The following is a 19,790-nucleotide window of genomic DNA, read 5'->3' as shown; positions in this document are numbered from 1 at the left end:
AGTGGTTAATGAGTAAATTCCCCAGTGGTACCATTTGAGCACTTACAGTATGACATCATTGATATCACATTCATGTATCACTGGAAGAATCTGGTCCAATGCTCCATGCTAACATCTTAGCATACATATGAGTTAGGGGACTAGAATGTTTAGAATGTTTTTTTTTTTTAGTAATTTTAAATAATTTGCAGCCAAGGCTGGGATTTTTAAATATAAAAACACACATTTTGATACATGCAATGTTTTGCAAAACAGTACCACATGTCTTTTATCCTGTTTACAATGATTTGAAAGAGATGGATAATGAAAATAATTGCCCATTTAAACTATTCAAATAAATTTGGCTGCACCGGCTATGTTAAATTGGTGATAAATTCATTTTTAAATGGAGTAATCACTACTTGTCACCTATCACACACACCACAGATCAAGACTATGCAGAACTGGAGCAAATGATTGAGGATGCATGATGTAATTGGTGTGTATATTCTCAGCAGTTTATAGGTAAACTCCCCTCACTGCTTGACTTGGTGAAAATAAGATGCCAAAAGTGGCAGTTCTGGATGTTTTGGTGGCCTACGTGAAGTCTCATTCTTTTTCTTCAATTTCAGCATGGATTTATGAACATTCATCAGCAACAGACAAGGAGATATATCTTGTAAATCCTTGTAAGCCACCCTGATTCCAGAAGTCCCTTTGTCATGTCTGTGTGTCCAGATAAAAATAAGTTATGACTCAGTCAGAGGAAAGGGTGCGAGAGGGCTGCTAAGTAGTTTTTTCCCCTTCTCTGTGCAGCCCCCACACACTGGTTCCCTAGCCAATTGCCCATCGCCTATACAACAAACAGCCACTGGTTTCCACTACTCCAAACCAGCAGCACCACATGCAACTGCAGCATTTGAGGACTCACATCATACATATAAGTCAACAGATTATCCAAATTAAACAACAAAATCATTTGAAACTGCCCTCCAGAATGAAGGACGAGTGAATCTGATGCCCCTATCAGCAGGACAACAATATTTTTTCACTGCCTTCCAAAACTGTTATATACTATTGTTTGAAAAATAAATATGTTTTATTATCTGACTATGATAGTTCAGATTTGGTTAGGCTTAGGTACAAACACAACTTGGTTAGGGTAAGAGAATGATCATGGTTTAGGTTAAAGTAAATACTTAGATTAGAAAACATTGGCTTGATTTGGGTTAAAATTAGTACTTCGTTGAGGCTAAAGGGACTTTCATTGTCATGGATACAAGACCTCTTGGTAAAAGTTAATGAATGATCGTGGTCATTGTTGAAGGAAACTGTTTTTGTTTTTTTTACTGTCAGTAGGAAATGTGAAATAAACAGCAGTCTCCCATGTTTTGTTGATCCACCCCGACTTCTTCCCTTTGGTGACACTGTGACTATAATAGTGTCATCTGACTTCCTCCCTTCATCCTGATGGACAAGAGCCATACTGTGGTCTCTAGAGAGCTTTGTCACTTGAATGTAACATATGTCGTTTTGGAGCACTTGTGGAAACAACTGATGATGTTTTTCTTGGGAGGATGATCTCTTTAGCTTGACCACAAGAGTCAACTTTAAGTTCAAAGACTAAAGCTGATATACAGGGAGGGCCGAGCAGGGGATAAAAATAACTGCCACTGAGTCCCTTCCTCTCTCGGTATCAATATTGCAAGCTTGCGACCTGGCATATGCATGTCACCATCAGTGATGCCTGGCAACAATGCCTTCAGGATCTCCTGCATTATTCAGAGAGCCCAACACGCGCTAGGGCTATGCCATTATCTATTTAAATCTGAGCGCAGGCTTGTCCCACTGAAAGCGTGTACTCGCATTGCCACCTGCCCCGCTTACAAGAGAAAGAGGAGGCTGGGGAGAGGAGGCAAGGACTAGTGGACGTACGTAAGAGGTAGAAAGACATGCAGAGGGAGAGTGATGGGGAGGCAGGAATGTTGTTGTTAGGCCGATGGGGGGTTTGCAAAGAGGCAGAGAGATAGAGGTCGCAAGGAGATGAGAGTGGAGTAGGGGGAGGAATTGAGCGTGACAGCTATTAAAGTAAGGCAGAGAGGTTAGAAAAATGTAGTGAAATAAAAATGGGAGACAAAGTCTAGATAATGGAGGCAGGGCAAAAAGTGATGGAGGCAGATATTAAGAGGGCATTAGGGAAATAGGCAGAAGATGAGATGGGGGAGGAGTGGAGAGGATGAGATGATGAGTGGAGGGAAGAGAGAAAGGAAGAAGGAAGGAAAAAAGGGGAGAATGAAAAGTGAGAAATAAAAGCCAAAAGACAGAAAATTGGCAGAAGGGGAGCCAGAAAAAATGGGATGAAGGGATGAAGGAAGAAAAATGAATGATGGGAATCTAAGAACTGAAAGTGAGAAAAAAAATGGAAAAAGAAAAAAGGGGGAAAGATGCAAAGATATTTTAGGAGAGAAGGGGAGGTAAATGGAATGAATAGCTACCCCATGATGTAGCATTTAAAGACTACTTCTCTCTATCATTTCATATCTCTCTCCCTCCTTCCCTCCCACCACTCTCCCCTCCCTCATCCATTCATCAAATGACTGCCAGCCCTTCATCCTGAGTCATTGGCGCAATTGCTCATCCACTCCATTAGGCCATCATCCAACCCTCCTTTATTCCCGCTCTCCTGCTCCTGCTTCTTCATCCTCTGATCATCTTCAGGTAAAACACATCCCTCTTATGGTGCAGGCACAAGGGGAAAAGCCATGCCTAGACCATAAAAACATCCACAAGTCATTTAATCTGGTGTCAAGTCTTCTAATGTTGTTCCCATTTACTTGCCACTGGGGAGGGATAATTTCATATCCAATCAATCAACTTGTTTTAAGGATTTCCATGAATCAAGCTACATGCTCTTGAGTGACTGATCTGACTCATTTGGCCTTGTTCTATGACATCAGTGGTTGTTTTTTTTAGCCCTCCAAAAAACAAAAACACAACAGTAAAATTGCAAGGAATTAATTAAAAAATGTGTTTTTCAGCTCTAAAATAAACTGCAAGTGTTAGCACTCCTGGCTAACTAGCTCAACAATTCGTCTTTGGATAATCAACTGGAGATAATGCTGACTTTAATGTAGCTTTAGTCTCAGTCTTTTAGCATTGTATGATGTAAGTAGCCATTCTGAACATTCTTACAGGGTTCATGTTTTAAAGCAAATTGGCTGGGAATATTAAAAATGCAGCTGTAGACTGAATTTTCAGGTTATTTGCGGCATTAGCATCAGCTAATTAGCCAAAGCTAGCTAACACATAGTGATATTTGTCATTTCAGCCAAGAGAATCAACTGTTGTCGGCTTGAAATGAGAAGCCTGCTTTTGTTTACTCATTGTTTCAATTCAATTTTGAATGATAGATCAGTCAATGTTATTGTAATCTCCTATTTGAGAATGGAAAGCTCGCCAGGTGTAATAATAGTAAGGGAGCGGGGGTTAGTGAACAGCAAGGAGATAGCCTACATCTATTTAATTTTCTAATACTGACACAATAACACTTAACCATTTTATCACTAATTAAAAATACAAACTCATTAAAGACACTTAATTTCTGTCTTGATAAATAAGAGTCATTTCATAAAGAAATCGTGTGTCCTATTAATGCAATCATGCAGAAAAAGAATGTGTATTTCACAACTGGGTGCCAACTGCTTATTATATTTCTCCTTCACAGAACTGACATGGGAAACAGTGTACAGAGTGTGTGTAATCCCCTTGGCAATTACTTATATACAGTTATATGCTATAAAAACACATCTCCTGGGGTTTTCAAGCACATAACACAGCAGAAAGCATGTTGGATATATGCTATTGTACTTTTCTCAGGGTACAGGGGCTTACATACACACAAACACACAAAAAACCACACACAAGAATGGAGCTATATTTTTCATACTATATGACTTGTTGAACTCTAATGCTCCCCTGTGTAACGAATGGCTGTAAGTCATGGCCATCAATCATGTAATGTATCAATTCATCAATCATGAAAGGGGGCAATGTTGAAAATACACACCCTCCCACGCTAACAAACACATTCCTCTATCAATATATGAATGAACATGTTAATACAGTATGTTTTCCTTTCCAGAAGCACTTGAGCCTCCTAAAATCAGCTTCTCTCATAGTCTGTTTTTCACTCTCTCTCTCTCTCTCTCTCTGATTTTAGCGTGAAATGCTCAGTGATCATTCTGCCGCAGTTCTCCATGCAGCCCATAATCATTGCAGCGCTCGCTCACTTATTCTGTCAGTCAGAGAGGAATGGAGAGGGCCAGCTGACACCCAACACCCACCCATCCGCCGCTACCCCCACCCCTTCACAAACATACACACACACATCAACAAACATTCAAATAAACACTCACACACTCATGTGACCCAAGGCAACAGACAACCCCGGCGTGCAAAGACACACATATGCAGAAAGGCCAGCTCGCCTGGCTAGGGATGGGCGATGGACTTGGGTTTGGAGCTTGCTAGGGTGGAAAGGGGAACAATTTCATGCCCAAGTGCATCAGAGAAGAGTACACTGGGAACACGAGCAAACATTTTTCCACCCAGATAGGTTACAGCAATTACCCTCGCCTCTTTAACCTTGCCGCTTGCCTGCAAGCTCTGTTTCAGGTCCCCACGACAAGACGATTCAGACACAGAGTTTGTATTGGGAGTATTGGGGGTTGGGTGGGTATCTTTCTCTACATTACATCATTTTGAGTATGATGAGTGGTCCATAGATCTACTGTGAGTGTGTACTGTGTGAATAGTGATCATGAGTTTGGATCGACCCGTCATCCTACAGTAACAACAGCGAGTGTGATTTAATATTCATCATTCTATAAGAAATGTGTCAGAAAAAGGTGCTAACTATCCAGAAAGAGGGAACAATGAAGGTTATATGAGGGGGAGAGCTGAGAATGAAAAGAGAAGTGTGATGGATATGACAAAGCATCCATGTGACTGTGTGCATGTGGATGTGATGCCCCCACCCCACCTATCCTGGATTAACAATACGGGCCTCACTATTTTATTAGTGTTTGTCTTGTCGCCAGTACTCCAAGCCTGCCAACAGAGAGAGCGACAGAGAAAGCCCTTTTGACACAGGAGTAAAGATTGGTATTAATATTACTACAAACACACTTAGAAAATGTCAGGGTGGTATTAAGTGCAATTGGAACAGCCTTAACCTCTGCCTATAGGAATATTATATTGACCATACCAACGTGAATTATTTTACTTAATCACTGTATATGTAGTTTGCATAAATACCTCCAAAAGCCAATCATCTTCATAAGGATTTGCTTTTAATTTCAGATGTAATAAAGCTTAGTGAAAGTTCACTGTCTTTTTTTTTTTTTTTATCCTTTCCCGCTTCCAATTCTATCAGTGAATGTTTCCTTCACTTCAACTGATCAAATGTAACCTCGTCCTCTGTGAGCCATTCATCTTGTTGCTGTCAGAATTTTAAAACAGTCCCTTTATTTGCTGCTTTCAACTGCCAATTCAGTGTCTGATTGAAGTGACCCACCTCCAGTATTCATCAAAAACTGCCAATGGGCCCATCCATTAAGCTCATCAAAAATCTCACTCCAGATGATAGCTTATTTGTCATAACCACAATCTTTCCCTAACCTTAAGGGAATAGTTTGACATTTTGGGATATACGGTTATTCACTTTCTTGCCAGTTAGATGATAAGATTGCTTCCTCAGCCAGGCGCAGTCACTGCCTGAAGTCTTGTCACTTTTACACTTGAGTTTTTGTACGGATTAAACAAACGACTTGCTTTGTTAATTAGTGAGCTTTTGAAGTGCTGGTAAGCAGATTTTTTTTTTTTTTTTACCTTTGTACATAGCCAGACAAGCTGTTTCCAGTCTTCATGCTAAGCTAAGCTAAGCTAATTGTCTCCTGGCTGTAGCTATATATTTAGTGTACAAACATGAGAGTGGTATCCATCTTCTTATCTAACTCTTGACAAGAAAACAAATAAATAAATCACCAAAAATGTTGCACTGTAGCTTAAAGTGTACTGCGGTTGCTATGCAGAGATATTGTTGAAAGCAAGAATTCTAAAAATGTTGAATGTCATTCAGGCCTTAGCAGAGCTGACCAATGGCAATGGAGTTGCAGTTTTTCACCACCGACAGTATCTAAACTTCACCAGGGGATATCTCCATCGAGCAACTATCCTCGTGAAAGAAATGATGTTTCCACAGTCTCCTAAACACTGTGTACACTATGTTACACCATTGCAATTTTACATTATTGACATGATTCATTCCACCTTTAATAACTGCCATATAACAGTAATGCTCCTTCAGTTAACCTTTGTTAAAATGCAGCCATCACTGCATATATCATGTTCATGACTAATGTCTGTCTACAACAAGTCTGTGGATTGCAGATTTTTCATCCACTGCAACTAAATGTTGCAGTAATGAATAACTTTTTCCACTGTGTATTAGAGAAAAAAACTGTATGTACCTGATTATTTTAGCCTCAATAATGTCTGCAACACTTAATCATCTCATCTCTGCTGGCGTGTGTTTCATAACGACAGTAATCTCCCTCCTTCCTCTGTTTGGCTCCGTGAGGAAGATACAGCTGCAGGACAGGCAACATTCTAAATGACTAATGTAACATCCACTGATTAACTCAAAGGTAAATGTTATACTGTTAATTACCACAGGGGTATTAGCAAGTAAGTCAAATTAAACCATGAGTCAGTCATGGAAGTCTCTTCAGAACTTGTGCTGAATATTACACTAGAATAAAAAAAAATCTACATCTTAATCACTCAAATTGAGACTCATGACCATGCCTCCTGTGACTTCAAGCCGCAACTGAATTTCATCAGATTAGTATAGTTTACTTCACATCTGTCACTGTTATTGTACTTTGATTTGCTTCAAATCTAGTTACCATTATGGGTTTAGTGATATAGCTGCCAAACTGCTGCTCCCATATCCATAAAAGTTGACTGGTTGATCTACCAGACAACATCTTTAAACTAAACCTCCATAAAATGCATAGATGACAGAACATGGTATGCTTATATTGTGCATGCATGTCCTCTGATCTAAGTCTGTGAGAGCCCAATAAAGCTCGAGAGTTGACTGCTCTTTATTGATATGCAATATGCAAAATGGCCTCTTGATGGCTCAACATTGAGTGTGGTTTACAAGAGTCTGGGCTGAAGGGGAAAGAGAGGTAGAGAGATGAGCAGAAAGCATGCAGGGAGGGAAAGATGCTATCTGCGTAAGTACCTGTATATATGTGCATGTGTGTGTGCTCTTAAAGCTGCCCACTTCTTCATCATATCGTTCTCATCGGCAGCACCCATTCATCTAGATTTTAAATGAATGCACTATATCAACATGAAAAGCTTTTCTTTCGAACAACACCATCCTCTATGCTCTATGTTTCCATGCAGCATTCGGCTTTAGAGGCAACTGTAACAATATGAAAATTCTCAAAGCCCTTCCCCTGGTCATCCAGACTGCTATTGCTTTCCACTATACTGCAAGATTTCAGCATGGAGCTTTGATATACTGTAGAGATGATAATAAAGTGCTTTGTTGCAAAGGGATACTCTATCAGTGCCAGCATGCATTGGGGGAATGAAGTAATGGTGGATCTGAAAGGTTTGACTCTAAAGCAGCTATTAATGGTGAGGAAATCTGATATGTAATATTGTTCAACATTTCGAAGATGGTCCACGAGCCATTACCTTCCTCAATAATATTCTGTTTATTACATTAGGTATGAACTAATCTCATATCGAATCCAAATTAAGTTTTCCTTTTAAGTCTGGAATCATTTGATAACATTAGATGACACGTTAGCAAATCTCAGAACTCTCACTTACTGGCATCACTTGGGTGGTTGGGGGTCATTTATTGGACCCGTATGAGCAAAGATGAAATTAATTCGGAGCATTCACAATCAGCAATGTAAACAATTTCGTGAATTACATATGATTTGTTCAAATCATAATATTCCGTTAGATATTGGGCATTGCTCTACTTTGTACAAAGAAATAGTTTTTTCATTTCATTTCATACAGGAGACTTTAAAGTTATAATCATTGAGACTGTCATGAAACCAAACCTTGTTTTTGATACTATTTATGATTGGCTTTTTTTTTTTCAGAAATAGCCTTTCAGTGTATTTACATTGTTTAATACCTCACTATATAGTCATTATATAGTCATTTGTATTAGTGGCAGAGTCCACCATCCCCTGGATTCAAATTACCCTAACACGCATAAGGGGTTTACAGGAAATGATGCAGTGTGTAATCTTGTGTTACTGTTTTTAATTTTTCTCACTAATGTTAGCCTCACTGTTTACTGTTAACACTCTCACAGCCATATCAGAACTGTATTAAGTTACTTCTAATGCAAACCAAATATTTCCTCCTTCCTCTACTTCACATTAAAAGCATTAAATTAGTGAAACACATGGTGACTTTTATTGTGAAGCAGCCATGTGTAATGAAATAGATTTGTCACAGCGGTTAGCACTGACCGCAATTGTTCATCAAACAGTCATTTTTGGCATTTTTGTGTTAGCAGGTCATTCTACTTCACCTTCTCAGCAAGGTAACCAACTCTGTGCCCTGCCATTGTGTGGGAAATTATTCGCACTGTGCGCAGCATGAAATCAGATCATGGCTGTAATTATTATTGACCGGCTTCTTTATTTAAACAATGTGAGTTTGTTTAGCTGCACTGTAAACCGATAGTTATATTCCTGACAAAATAGCTGCTCAGAGTGTTTGCTGTTATTGAACCACACTTCCTAAGACCAGTAAACACAGGTGTCACCAAATCAACTGGGACTGAAATCTTACAGTAGGATTACTACAACTTTAATGTACTGATACCTGTCAACATCTGTCTTCTTTCTATCTACTATCATAGATCAGAAATGCTTTCCCCCACTCCCTGCATTGCTTATTCCTCCGAGAGAACGGGGTGTGCAGAAACCTTAAACAGACGCCAACATGACACTTAATCTTCATGCACCCATCGAGACAAAGCATCATTACCGAGCCTCGTATGTGATGGTGAAAAGAAATAATGGGATTTGTGCAATGTGTGCTGATGCACCAAAATGAGCCCTGGCAAATTCAACCCTACACACCGCAAAAAAATGTTCATCCCACTGAGCCCCCTTTTCTGTTGCAGTTTTTTTGGCTCGGTTCAAGAAAAGAAAATCAATTTTAAGGTTGAATGAGACTTGATAAGTCACAGTGAACCAGCATTTTGATACAATCTTTCTCTCTTAATATGCTGTATTTTCTGGTGAATGAAGATGACAAAGATTAGACAGAAGAGGTTTCAGATTGTTCCAAATCTGCACTCAACAATTTGCAGTGGTTTTGTTTGCTTTTTGGAGTTTTTATTTATGCCTACAGCACAGCAGTTGTAATTAAAAATGCATTGTTTTCCAGTAAATGGAATTTTAATATAAAAGTACTGTAATTTATTCAGTGTTTATGGCATATTCTGTAAATGTACTGTATACTGTGATAAGAGTATATTAGCTAACAAAGTTTATTTCAGTGGAACAATTTTTTTTCTGCGTAATTGTTTGCTGTCCTGTGTGACCCTCTTAACCATTTAAGGGACAAAACGAGCAACATGTCCTGCTGTATGACAGAACATGCTGTTTCAACACACCATTTTCACATCTGACAGATTCCGGGCAGAAAAGTGAAGTTGAATGAGGGTGTCTCCATTGGAAACCATCTCTTTCTGCAAACTGGGTGTGCAAGCAGGAAAGACTCAAGAGCAAAACCCAGAGGATGTGGGAGGGAGAAAGCTGGATATGGCACATTCACTCAACATATGGGTTCATGCTTTCAGGACCAATGTTCTATTTGAGGGTTTGATGCTCTATACTGTAGCATTAATAATTTATTACACTGACACTAATAACTACAGTATCTGGTCAGTCATTCAACACTCCATTTTGTTATCCAATGGTATTTATTTCATGCAACCAGGTTTTGGAGGCACATGAATTTGTATGCGAGGATGTTTAGGTAATGTACATCACACACAGCATCAAAGCCCTTTAAAGCATTAACTATATACTCCATAAAGGCAATCCCCCACCCACACACACAAAGGCACCAACAGACACATGCACACACACTGGATGCAGCCTGGAATCCCAGTCATCTGAGGCAAAAAAGCTCAGGTTGATTCAGTTATAGTCTGGGACAAAGATTAACACATTTTTAAGTCAAGCTTTCAAGTTTATATAGTCTCTAATTTACCCATAACCCACAATAATTCTTTATATCGAATGTCACATAACAGGCAGTAAACCACGCCTGCCTGGTGTGGATGAGCCATGCTCTATTCCTGATCCATCTGATCTTTTGACATTATCAGAATGATCCAACTAATATCATAAAATATAATAAGGCGGTGCCAAAAGAAGGACTGCACTGCACGGATGTGGGAAAAGGGGAATGGGGCGGCAACTGAGACAATTTATATGGAACCAGATGTTAAGAGGGAGATTTGTCACCATCTTTCAAAGGAGCGCAAAACGTGATATTAGAGCGTCACGGTTTCACTGTGATAGCTGTCCTCCTTTAGTCATCCAAGTGTACACAGGTAGAATAATAAATGTGCAGCATCCTAAACTACCCCCTCGCCATCAGCAGCACCCCTGGAGGATTCCTGGGACCGGGGTGGTCCTGAGGAATCATCTCCTCGCTGTCCCGCGCACCGTGCTCGTTGTGCGCGCTTCGCGTGTGATTAATTAAGCCGTTGTGCACCTCTACTTTGCAGTGTAAACGCGATACTTCTGCAACCAACGCGAATTCCTCTCCGGGACCCACACACACACACACACACACACATACACACGCATCACAAACACGCACAAGCGCGCTTTCACGGTCAGCGAACATTTACGCACGAATGAAACTCGGTGATCACCAACATCTCCCAGGGTTTTCCATACGTGAACTGCCTGCCAAAGACAATTTGGTGCTTATGTGTTTGGTTGTGTGTGCGTGTGTGCGTGTGTGTGTGTGAGTGAGTATGTATGTGTGTGTGTAGGGGGGTCGTCCTGCGTTCGCAAATGGCGCAACTTCTCTTCTTTTTTTCCCCCTGTCAAGTTGACACAGCTGGGAGCCCCACTGACAGCAAACCGACCAGTCCATGGTGTTTATTGAAGGGCTGCGCCAACAGAAACCAATATCTAGTCGTTATCTACACCGTACAGTAAAATGACAAAAGCCACATGACAGCCTACTTAGACTGCATGCACGGATGCTGTGCGTTCAAAGAATATTTGCACCTGCCCCCTTCAGCCCCCCATTAAACCGCTTCACGAGCCTCCTTACCTTGAAGTGGAGGTTTCTCTACGACGTTTTCACTGAACGTAATCTTCGTTGGAGTGACAGAAACACACGCCTATTCCGCAGCTCCCCGATCGCTGTGTGGAGGAGAACGGAGGATGGAGACACAGCAGTGAAAACCAGCGGTGCTCTCTCTCTCTCTCTCTCTCTCTCTCTCTCTCTCTCTCTCTCTCTCTCTCTCTCTCTCTCTCTCTCTCTCTCGCTCTCGCTCCCTGGTTAACAGGCAGGGCTCCCCACTGAAATATTACCAGCAACCGATTGGTCCACAGGGTTCCTCAGCGGCCCCTCTCCGCTGCTCGAGGAGGGGCAAATAAGCCAACACAGGCCTACACACTCGATTCAATCTTGCAGGCCTAATATAATTTTTTTGTGTTTGTGTGTCTGTCGATGTTTTATTCAAACTCAAATAGACAATACGCCACGTGTTTCCAATGTGGTTCCTTTGCTTCACGGACTTTCTGGAGTATATTGCAAAAATCCAATCCAAGTCATATGATAGTAAAACGATTTTCTTTTTTGCTCTAAAATGGCAGTTTATCTTTGAAAAAGCAATATTGGACCGTTCTTCGTTTATTTTCACATTAAATGCCCTTAACTCGAAAATACAAAAAAATGTTTGTTTCATCTTTTAGCGGCTGCAGAATAAGACAATAATATAAACTACAATGTTCAACATAAACACGTATATATCATTATACAACCAACATACTTGATATTAATGTAGATAGGATACTCATTACTGGATTCTGCAGATAGGTAGATAGTGTTTAGGGCAATGTGATACTTAGATAATATAATTTTAAAATATACTGGGACAAGAGACTGCTTCTCATTAAATGGTTCTGCACCAATCACCTGCTCAGGAATCAAATTAATTTCAACTTGAAATATGGGACATAGGCGCATGACATCACTGAAGGTCTGAGGCAAATAACTTACCCATGATGTTTTTAGCAGCGTAGCCGCCCATTCTGAATACGCCATCACTTCAAGCACTTAACTTAGACGCCACTGTAAATGGGTCAGAGCTGAGAGAGAGAGAGAGAGAGAGAGAGAGAGAGAGAGAGAGAGAGAGAGAGAGAGAGAGAGAGGGCGAAACAGTGGAAATAAAGACTCGTTTTCAATATGCCTTAAGGCCATTTCATGATTGCATGAGTGTTTTATTGCATGATTGAAAACTAGATGGGACTATACTTGCAAATAATAACCTAGATTTACTATTCCCTTTTTCACTGTTTGACAGGCCTTCCATACAATGAGAGATATCAGGCTACATTAAAGGACCAGTGTGTAGGATTTAATGGCATCTAGCGATAAGGTTGCAGATTGCAACCAACTGAATATCCCCTTCCCCTCCCCTTCCAAGCGTGTAGAAGAACATAAGGTGGCTGTGAAACTTGTGAAAAATATGATACGCTAATTAAAACATACTAATGAATATTATATTCCATTTCTTCCAAGTCCATTCTGCTAATTGCCACTAAATTCTACACATGGGACCTTTAAGCTCTTATCAAGCACCAGTCAACTACAAAATGTGCATGATCTGATATCGCCATGTTGGTGTTGTTCCTACAACATCATAATTAATGTTGCTCCAGGACCATCATTGCAACTGACAAATCATGTTGTTGTGATGTCATAGCTTTGTGACGCGGGGAAAAAGACTGGAAAAATACAAAAGCACGACTCCTTGCCCAGTATTAATTAGGGCTTTAAAAAAAATGTTTTTTTCCGATTCAAATTGATCTTCATTTGAATGATCCAATATTGATTCATAAAATCTCGAGATCCATCTTTTAGTATATGCCTTTTCCAGTGGATGCATAAGCTCCAACTTAACCCCATTAATCTTGGCCAGCCTTAAGACTGACTCATTTATCTTTATTTAACGATAATTTACCACATTGCTGTTCCTGCTGCTGTCAGACTGTTTGTTCCAGCAGTTTGAGCCGCTGACATCTGCCATGTGGACCAGGCCCCTAGGAATAGCACCAGGCTTTGAAGCCAATTTGACATGCTAGTGGGCCCAAAAAGACTTTTTCCCATAGACTTACACTGTGAATGAGATGTCTGTTAATCAGCAGATACATTTTTTTAAGCATTACAACCCCCACAAAATGACCCATTTAACTATCAGAATTTGATCCATTTGGTCCGATCACATTTTGAAAGTTTAGAAGAGCTGCACAATTGAATTGTTTTATCCCAATTCAAGTTAGCAGGAGGGCTAAACTGGAAGTTAGCAGTCTCGGCTGGCGGAAGTCTCTAGTAAGCATGTTCCATGGATGCATTGGGCCCATAGAGCATGTGCAATATGTTTTCATCAGGGTAATTTTTTACATTGGGAAGTGGCTTTTTTGGCTTCATGTGCACTGAGCAATTTTCATAGGAATGAACAGGGCCCTGCCTCCGACGCTGTATCCAGTTCTCTTTATACATCCATGGTGTGGACACCACAACACGGATTACAGAGCTAACAAATAAAAAGTACATTAATGTAACTGCTTTGGGGTCAATTCTCAATGTAAACATGAATATTTTTAATAATGCACCAGGTTAGAGGGTTCCTTGTACAATTTACAGTATTAGTTCTCTGAGAATCTCTTTCATATCCAAGCAAAATTGGTATTGTAAGTGAAATATCACTAATTGAATTGATACTGATTCAAATCGAATTGGAAATTGAATCGAATTGGGACATTGGGTTTTTTTAATGAAATTTGAGGAATTTCAAATGGTGACTATAATCTTAAACCTTTGCTCAGATATACAGTAAGGCTTAATATTGTTTCCAGAAGGATTACTCATTCAGGAAAAGATGTTTTTATTGATAATGTCAGGTATGTTATGAAGTGACCGACTAATACCAGCAATCTTACCCTGATTCTACAAGATTCATTACGGTAAGATGTTCAGGTAGAAGGTTAAGGCTGGAAATATTTAATTTACTAGAAGTGAAATGTGGCAAAAGAGCCCAAATTTGGACTTGCTTAACCCTATCTGGGTTTCACCAGACCAATATATACTGTCAAGAGAATTATTGTAAGTTCAAAGCCTTCCTAATGGAGCATGAGTAGCATTTAAGAAAACAAATTTAACAGACAGATCATACATTATTAAATGTATCATAGACCATAAAGCAGGCATCAAGTGTCACAAACATCCCTAATTTTCTAATGAATTCTTTCTCATCTCCTCTGCCCTACAGAGGATCAACAAGAAGGGACTAAGTATAATACAACTAGCCTAATGGTTCCCACGCTTATGTAAAAGTTTAAACCAGTTTGTCATATAAATCAATTAATCATCTTTTCTTACAAACTCTGTGATCAAAAATGATTTAAACTCATAATAGTGGAAGATCACATAGTTTCCAGTGATACATTCTACTGTATAACATGTTGGCTTTTTGTGTCATTTAAGTATCCGTGAAGTGTTGAAACAATTCAGTGTATATGTATATATTATACATACAGTAAGCAATACTATCATACAATTTGGATGTTTTTTTTTTCCTTAAATTGAAGTAAGGTTAAATGTCCCTGTCAGTCCTAACCTCACTGACCTGCACTGAGACACTCAGCTCGTTGCATCTTTGCAGTGAAATGTGATCAGCATAACTGCCTACTCCTTACTTGGCATACCAGACTCTCCAGGTCACACTGGACAGGCTGTGTAACTAACACATTGTTAAAATTCTTAGCATCTTATCAGTTATTGTAATACATTTAAAATACTTTAAATCTTACGTCTGGTAATTTGCATTGAGTTGTATTTATATACAACACAACTGATAACACCTAAACAATGTGATGACATTATGTGATACAAGGAATTCTGAAACAAGCCAACAATCTCACTATGACTGTACTAAACATTGAGGACCTGGATCTGGTTTTCATACTGTGAATGTAGTCATGCTTTATGTGCTGTGTTCAGAGGACTCACCTCAAACTGAAACATTAGAATGTAAATTGATAACCTACAGTTCCTTTACGAGACAGTTTCAAAATGCCTTAATGTGGTGATGAGTTAATTCAGTGAAAATTCAAAATTACAATAAATCATTTGTGTACTTACTGCAAATGTATTGAGTGGAAAAACATCATTCAACACATAATTATGTGAGTAAGTTAGCAGGTATTTATAAATCTCTCCACTTACTTAAGACATTTAGCATTTTAATAGGCTTTTAACAATGGCAAGAGGGGGCATAATACACAAGTAAAATTATTTTACTAACAGAATTAGACGATGTTGTGTACACCATCACTGATGAATATAAATACAACAAAACAATAACACAGTGATTTATAATGAAAAATTCGTTTAACCAGTATGAGCTACATATTTCATGTGTGCACTGTACAAAGATTAACAATCTCTTCTAATCATCCAGTAAATTAAAAGACAGTGCTTAAATCCAAAACTAAATCAATATATTCTTACACATTACAGCATCTGTACATGAAAAATGTATTTATTCCACTCAGGACTCAAATTGTCATGAATTTCTTACTTATTGTTCACAATTATTTGTACTGATATCACATATCTTCTCATACTTTGATAAGACACTTGGCATTAAGCTGTGTGGTTCCTCTCTGGATTGCTGCATTCTTTCTTACAGAAGAATGTAGCAGATGTCTTAAATAAATATGACAAACTTTCATATAATGTCCTTGGACAAACATGTAAGTTAAATCTGGGCAAATACAACTTGCTACATAGGTAATCGTTTATTTAAGCCAATTTCCACATCCATGGTCCAGTTCATTATATTCATGGTAATTATTTTCATTCTCTGAATCAACCCACAACATGGGTCCCAATGTGATTCGATTAAGATTTGATTAGATTCAATATCAATTTGGTTAGGGATATTTCAGCTACAATATCAATTTTGCTTGGATATGAAAGTGATTCTTAGAGAACTAATGCTGTAAATTATACAATGAACCTTCTAACCTGGTGCATTATTAAAAATATTAATGTTTAACTTTACATTAAGAATTAACCCCAAAACAATTACATGAATGTACTTTTTACATACATACATACTTTTTTCATTAGCTCGGTTATACGTTAGCTCTGTTAGCCATGTTGTAGTGTCCACACAGTGGCTGTTGGCGGTCAAACTGGTGGAACAATCAAACAGCATTGGGAGAAGCGACGCAGTAAATTACTGTTACATAAAGATAAATTAGTCGGTCTTACAAAGGTTGGCCATGCAAGACTAAGTTTGAGCTTCAGGCATCCACGAGAAAAGGCATATTAAAAGATTGATCTTGGGATTTTATGAATTGATATTGTCAATCATTCAATCAATCAAATGAAGATCAATTTCAATCGAAAAATTGATTTTTTAAACCCAGTCCTAATTAATTCTTATGTTCTCTTCCCCACTGCGTACATTATATGTGTTAGCGGGAAAGGAGTTGCACTTTTGTATTTTTCTACATAATAATATCCACAGGCCACCTAAATACTGTGCAAGCTTTTTTGATGACTTTGCTGAATTCCTGTCTATAATCTGAATTGACTTTGACTGTGTAGTTATTGTTGGTGATTTTAACATTCATGTTGACTACCCCTCAGGACAGAGGGACTAAAGAACTGTCTTGTGTTCTTGATAACTATGGACTGACTCAGCCTGTGATGGAGCCCACACACAATAAGGGACACACTCTGAACTTAATTATCTCCAAGGGTCTGAACATTTCTAAGGTTGTGGTGACTGATGTTGCTCTCTCTGATCATTCCTGTGTTTTCTTTGAGAGCGCTATCTCCGTGCACACCAATGTTCAAAGAGAGGTAATCACAAAACGGTATATCACTGAAAACACCAATGAAATATTTATTCAGGCTTTCTCTTCCACACCCGCCCTCTCTTGGGTCTCAGTCAATGAGCTTGTAGATAATTTCAATTCTAAAATTACAAATGTTATTGATGCCATTGCACCCACTAAGAGGGTCTCTGGTAAGAAAAGATCTCAAAGGAGAAATGCCACGCTAGTCAGAATAAAAAAAAGAGAGTTTAGCTGAATACAGCTGGTGAAAAACAAATCTCCAGGTTCATTATGAAATATACAAGAGAGACTTTGCATTTATAATTTAGAACTGAGAAATGCAAGGCAGTCCTTCTCTGACATCATCGCCAAAAACAATAATAATGCATGTGCCTTGTTTGCTACTGTCAACAGGCTAATAAACCCTCCTGTGTCAGTAGCCTCTGAACTTCTGTCCACCAGGGCCTGCAATGAGTTTACCTCCTTCTTCACTGACAAAATTCAGAAAATTAGACAAGCAGTCAGTGCCTCCATATCAGGTACAGGGTATGTGTCCCTGTGTCCCTTCAACAAATTCAAATATCATGACACAATTTTATCTGATCAACCATATAAACCCCAAGGACATTATACAACATCTGAAATCCTCCTCCTGCTGTCTTGATATTCTACCTACATGCTTTTTCAAAAATATCTCAAATTGCATGACCTCAGGTCTTCTACAAATTGTCAACACGTCTCTTCTCTCGGGTGTCTTCCCACAGGCCCAGGCCACAGAAAACTGCTGTCATCAAGCCGCTCCTAAAGAAAACAATCTAGACACATCATTAATGAACAATTATAGGTCCATTTCAAACCTCCTGTTTTTAAGTAAAAGCATTGAAAAGCTGTTTTTCAACAGCTGAACAACTTCTTGGCAGCTAACAACTGTTTTGATGTGTTCCAGTCAGGATTTCGACCACAACACAACACTGAGACTGCTCTTGTTAAGGTCTTCAATGACATACACTTAAACACTGACAGCGGCAGAATTTCAGTCTTACTGAATCTCAGTGCTGCGTTTGACACAGTCAACCAAAACATATCACTAGACAGACTGGAAAACTGGGTGGGATGTTCTAGCACAGTACTAAACTGGCTTGAATCCTACTTAAAGGACGGGGACTACATTGTGTCTGTAGGTGATTACAAATCTGAGCAGACAAAAATGAGTTCACCAGGGCTCCATTCTGGAGCCTCTTCCATTCAACATCTACATGCTTCCACTGGTTCAGATTATGGAAAACAACAAAATATGTTACCATAATTATGCAGATGTCACAAGAATTTACGTAACCATTTCACCAGGGGACTACGGTCCAATACAAGCACTGAGTAAGTGCATTGAACAAATCAACGATTGGATGTGCCAGAATTTTCTTCAACTGAATACACAAAGACAAAAAGAAGTAATTTTCTTTGGAGCGAGAGAAGAACGATTAAAAATCAGCACGCAACTTCAATCAGTAAACTGTAGGTCTGCTACAATTCTCAGTTCTTGTAAATCAGGGCTGAAGACTTTTCTGTTTGCTGCTGCCTTTGATTAAATCAAATAATTAATCATTTTTAACACTGCACTGTAACTTTTATTCTTGTATTTTATACATGTGCTTTTCTATTTTAGCTTATTTTTGTTTTCTGTCCTTTTCTCTCTTTAATGGCTTTTTGGTTTTCGGGTTTTATTTCAGCATGACATAGCCCATTCAATCAGAATCAGAATCATTTTTACTAGCCAGTGCATCATAAAAAGAATGTGTCTTGGCGTTTGCTCCCAAAAAAACGCAACTCAGAAGAATAAAAATAGCCAAAAGTAATTTACTATTATAAATGATGAAATAAAAAAAAGTAATATTAAAATTGAATTGAAATTTTAAAATCTATTTACAGAATGGAATAGTAATAGTTTTGAAATGGGATATAAAACTCAAAATTAAATGTTGACTGTACTAAGGAAATATGGACTGTGCTGTGGACAAAGAAATGAATATGCATAAATAATTAAATTATGTAACAGTGGAGGTTGAATGCAATGCACAATGTAAAGTCCAGTCTGATGAAATATATGAAAGTGACAAGTGCATGGATTAAATGAGAGATATTAACACACGCACGTGCACGCGCACACACAAACACACACACACACACACACACACACACACACACACACACACACACACACAAACAATGTTGGAGTGCTTTATTGGATGGCATGGCTCAATAGCTCAATATTAATTGAGGAAGACTATGTTTTAAGAAAGATATTTCATATTAAATATTAAATGAAATACCCTCAGACACATATATTTGGAAATATAAAATGAAATGAGCAACTTCCCATTTTACAATCACAGGCTATAAAATGCCTTTTCTTAACAGAGATTGTGGCGTTTGGATTGTTGTTGTTGTTGTGGCAGACAACCCAACCCAAAAATTGAACATGCCAGGTCTGCCCACAACACAATGCTCTTCCCTAGCCACCCACTAACAGAGACTGACAAAAAAAAACTTTCTCGAGGAGAAGTATTGTTGAGTTATCAAGGACACTTT

At 38.8% G+C, this 19,790-nt stretch overlaps 1 protein-coding gene across 1 annotated transcript in view; it reads right to left on the bottom strand.

The window, feature by feature from the left end:
• Nucleotides 1–11,507, bottom strand: part of dlgap3 (discs, large (Drosophila) homolog-associated protein 3) — a 116,312-nt gene extending 104,805 nt beyond the window's left edge. The window contains exon 1 of the mRNA XM_067611363.1: nucleotides 11,398–11,507. The gene's annotated coding sequence lies outside the window, so the exon portion shown is untranslated. The remainder of the gene's footprint in view (nucleotides 1–11,397) is intronic.
• Nucleotides 11,508–19,790: the final 8,283 nt, after the last annotated feature.

The sequence above is a fragment of the Thunnus thynnus genome, chromosome 15 (genome assembly GCF_963924715.1).
Source record: "Thunnus thynnus chromosome 15, fThuThy2.1, whole genome shotgun sequence".
Lineage (NCBI taxonomy): Eukaryota > Metazoa > Chordata > Actinopteri > Scombriformes > Scombridae > Thunnus > Thunnus thynnus.
Note: the sequence above shows the minus strand (reverse complement) of the source record. Positions and strands in the feature narration are given on the sequence as shown.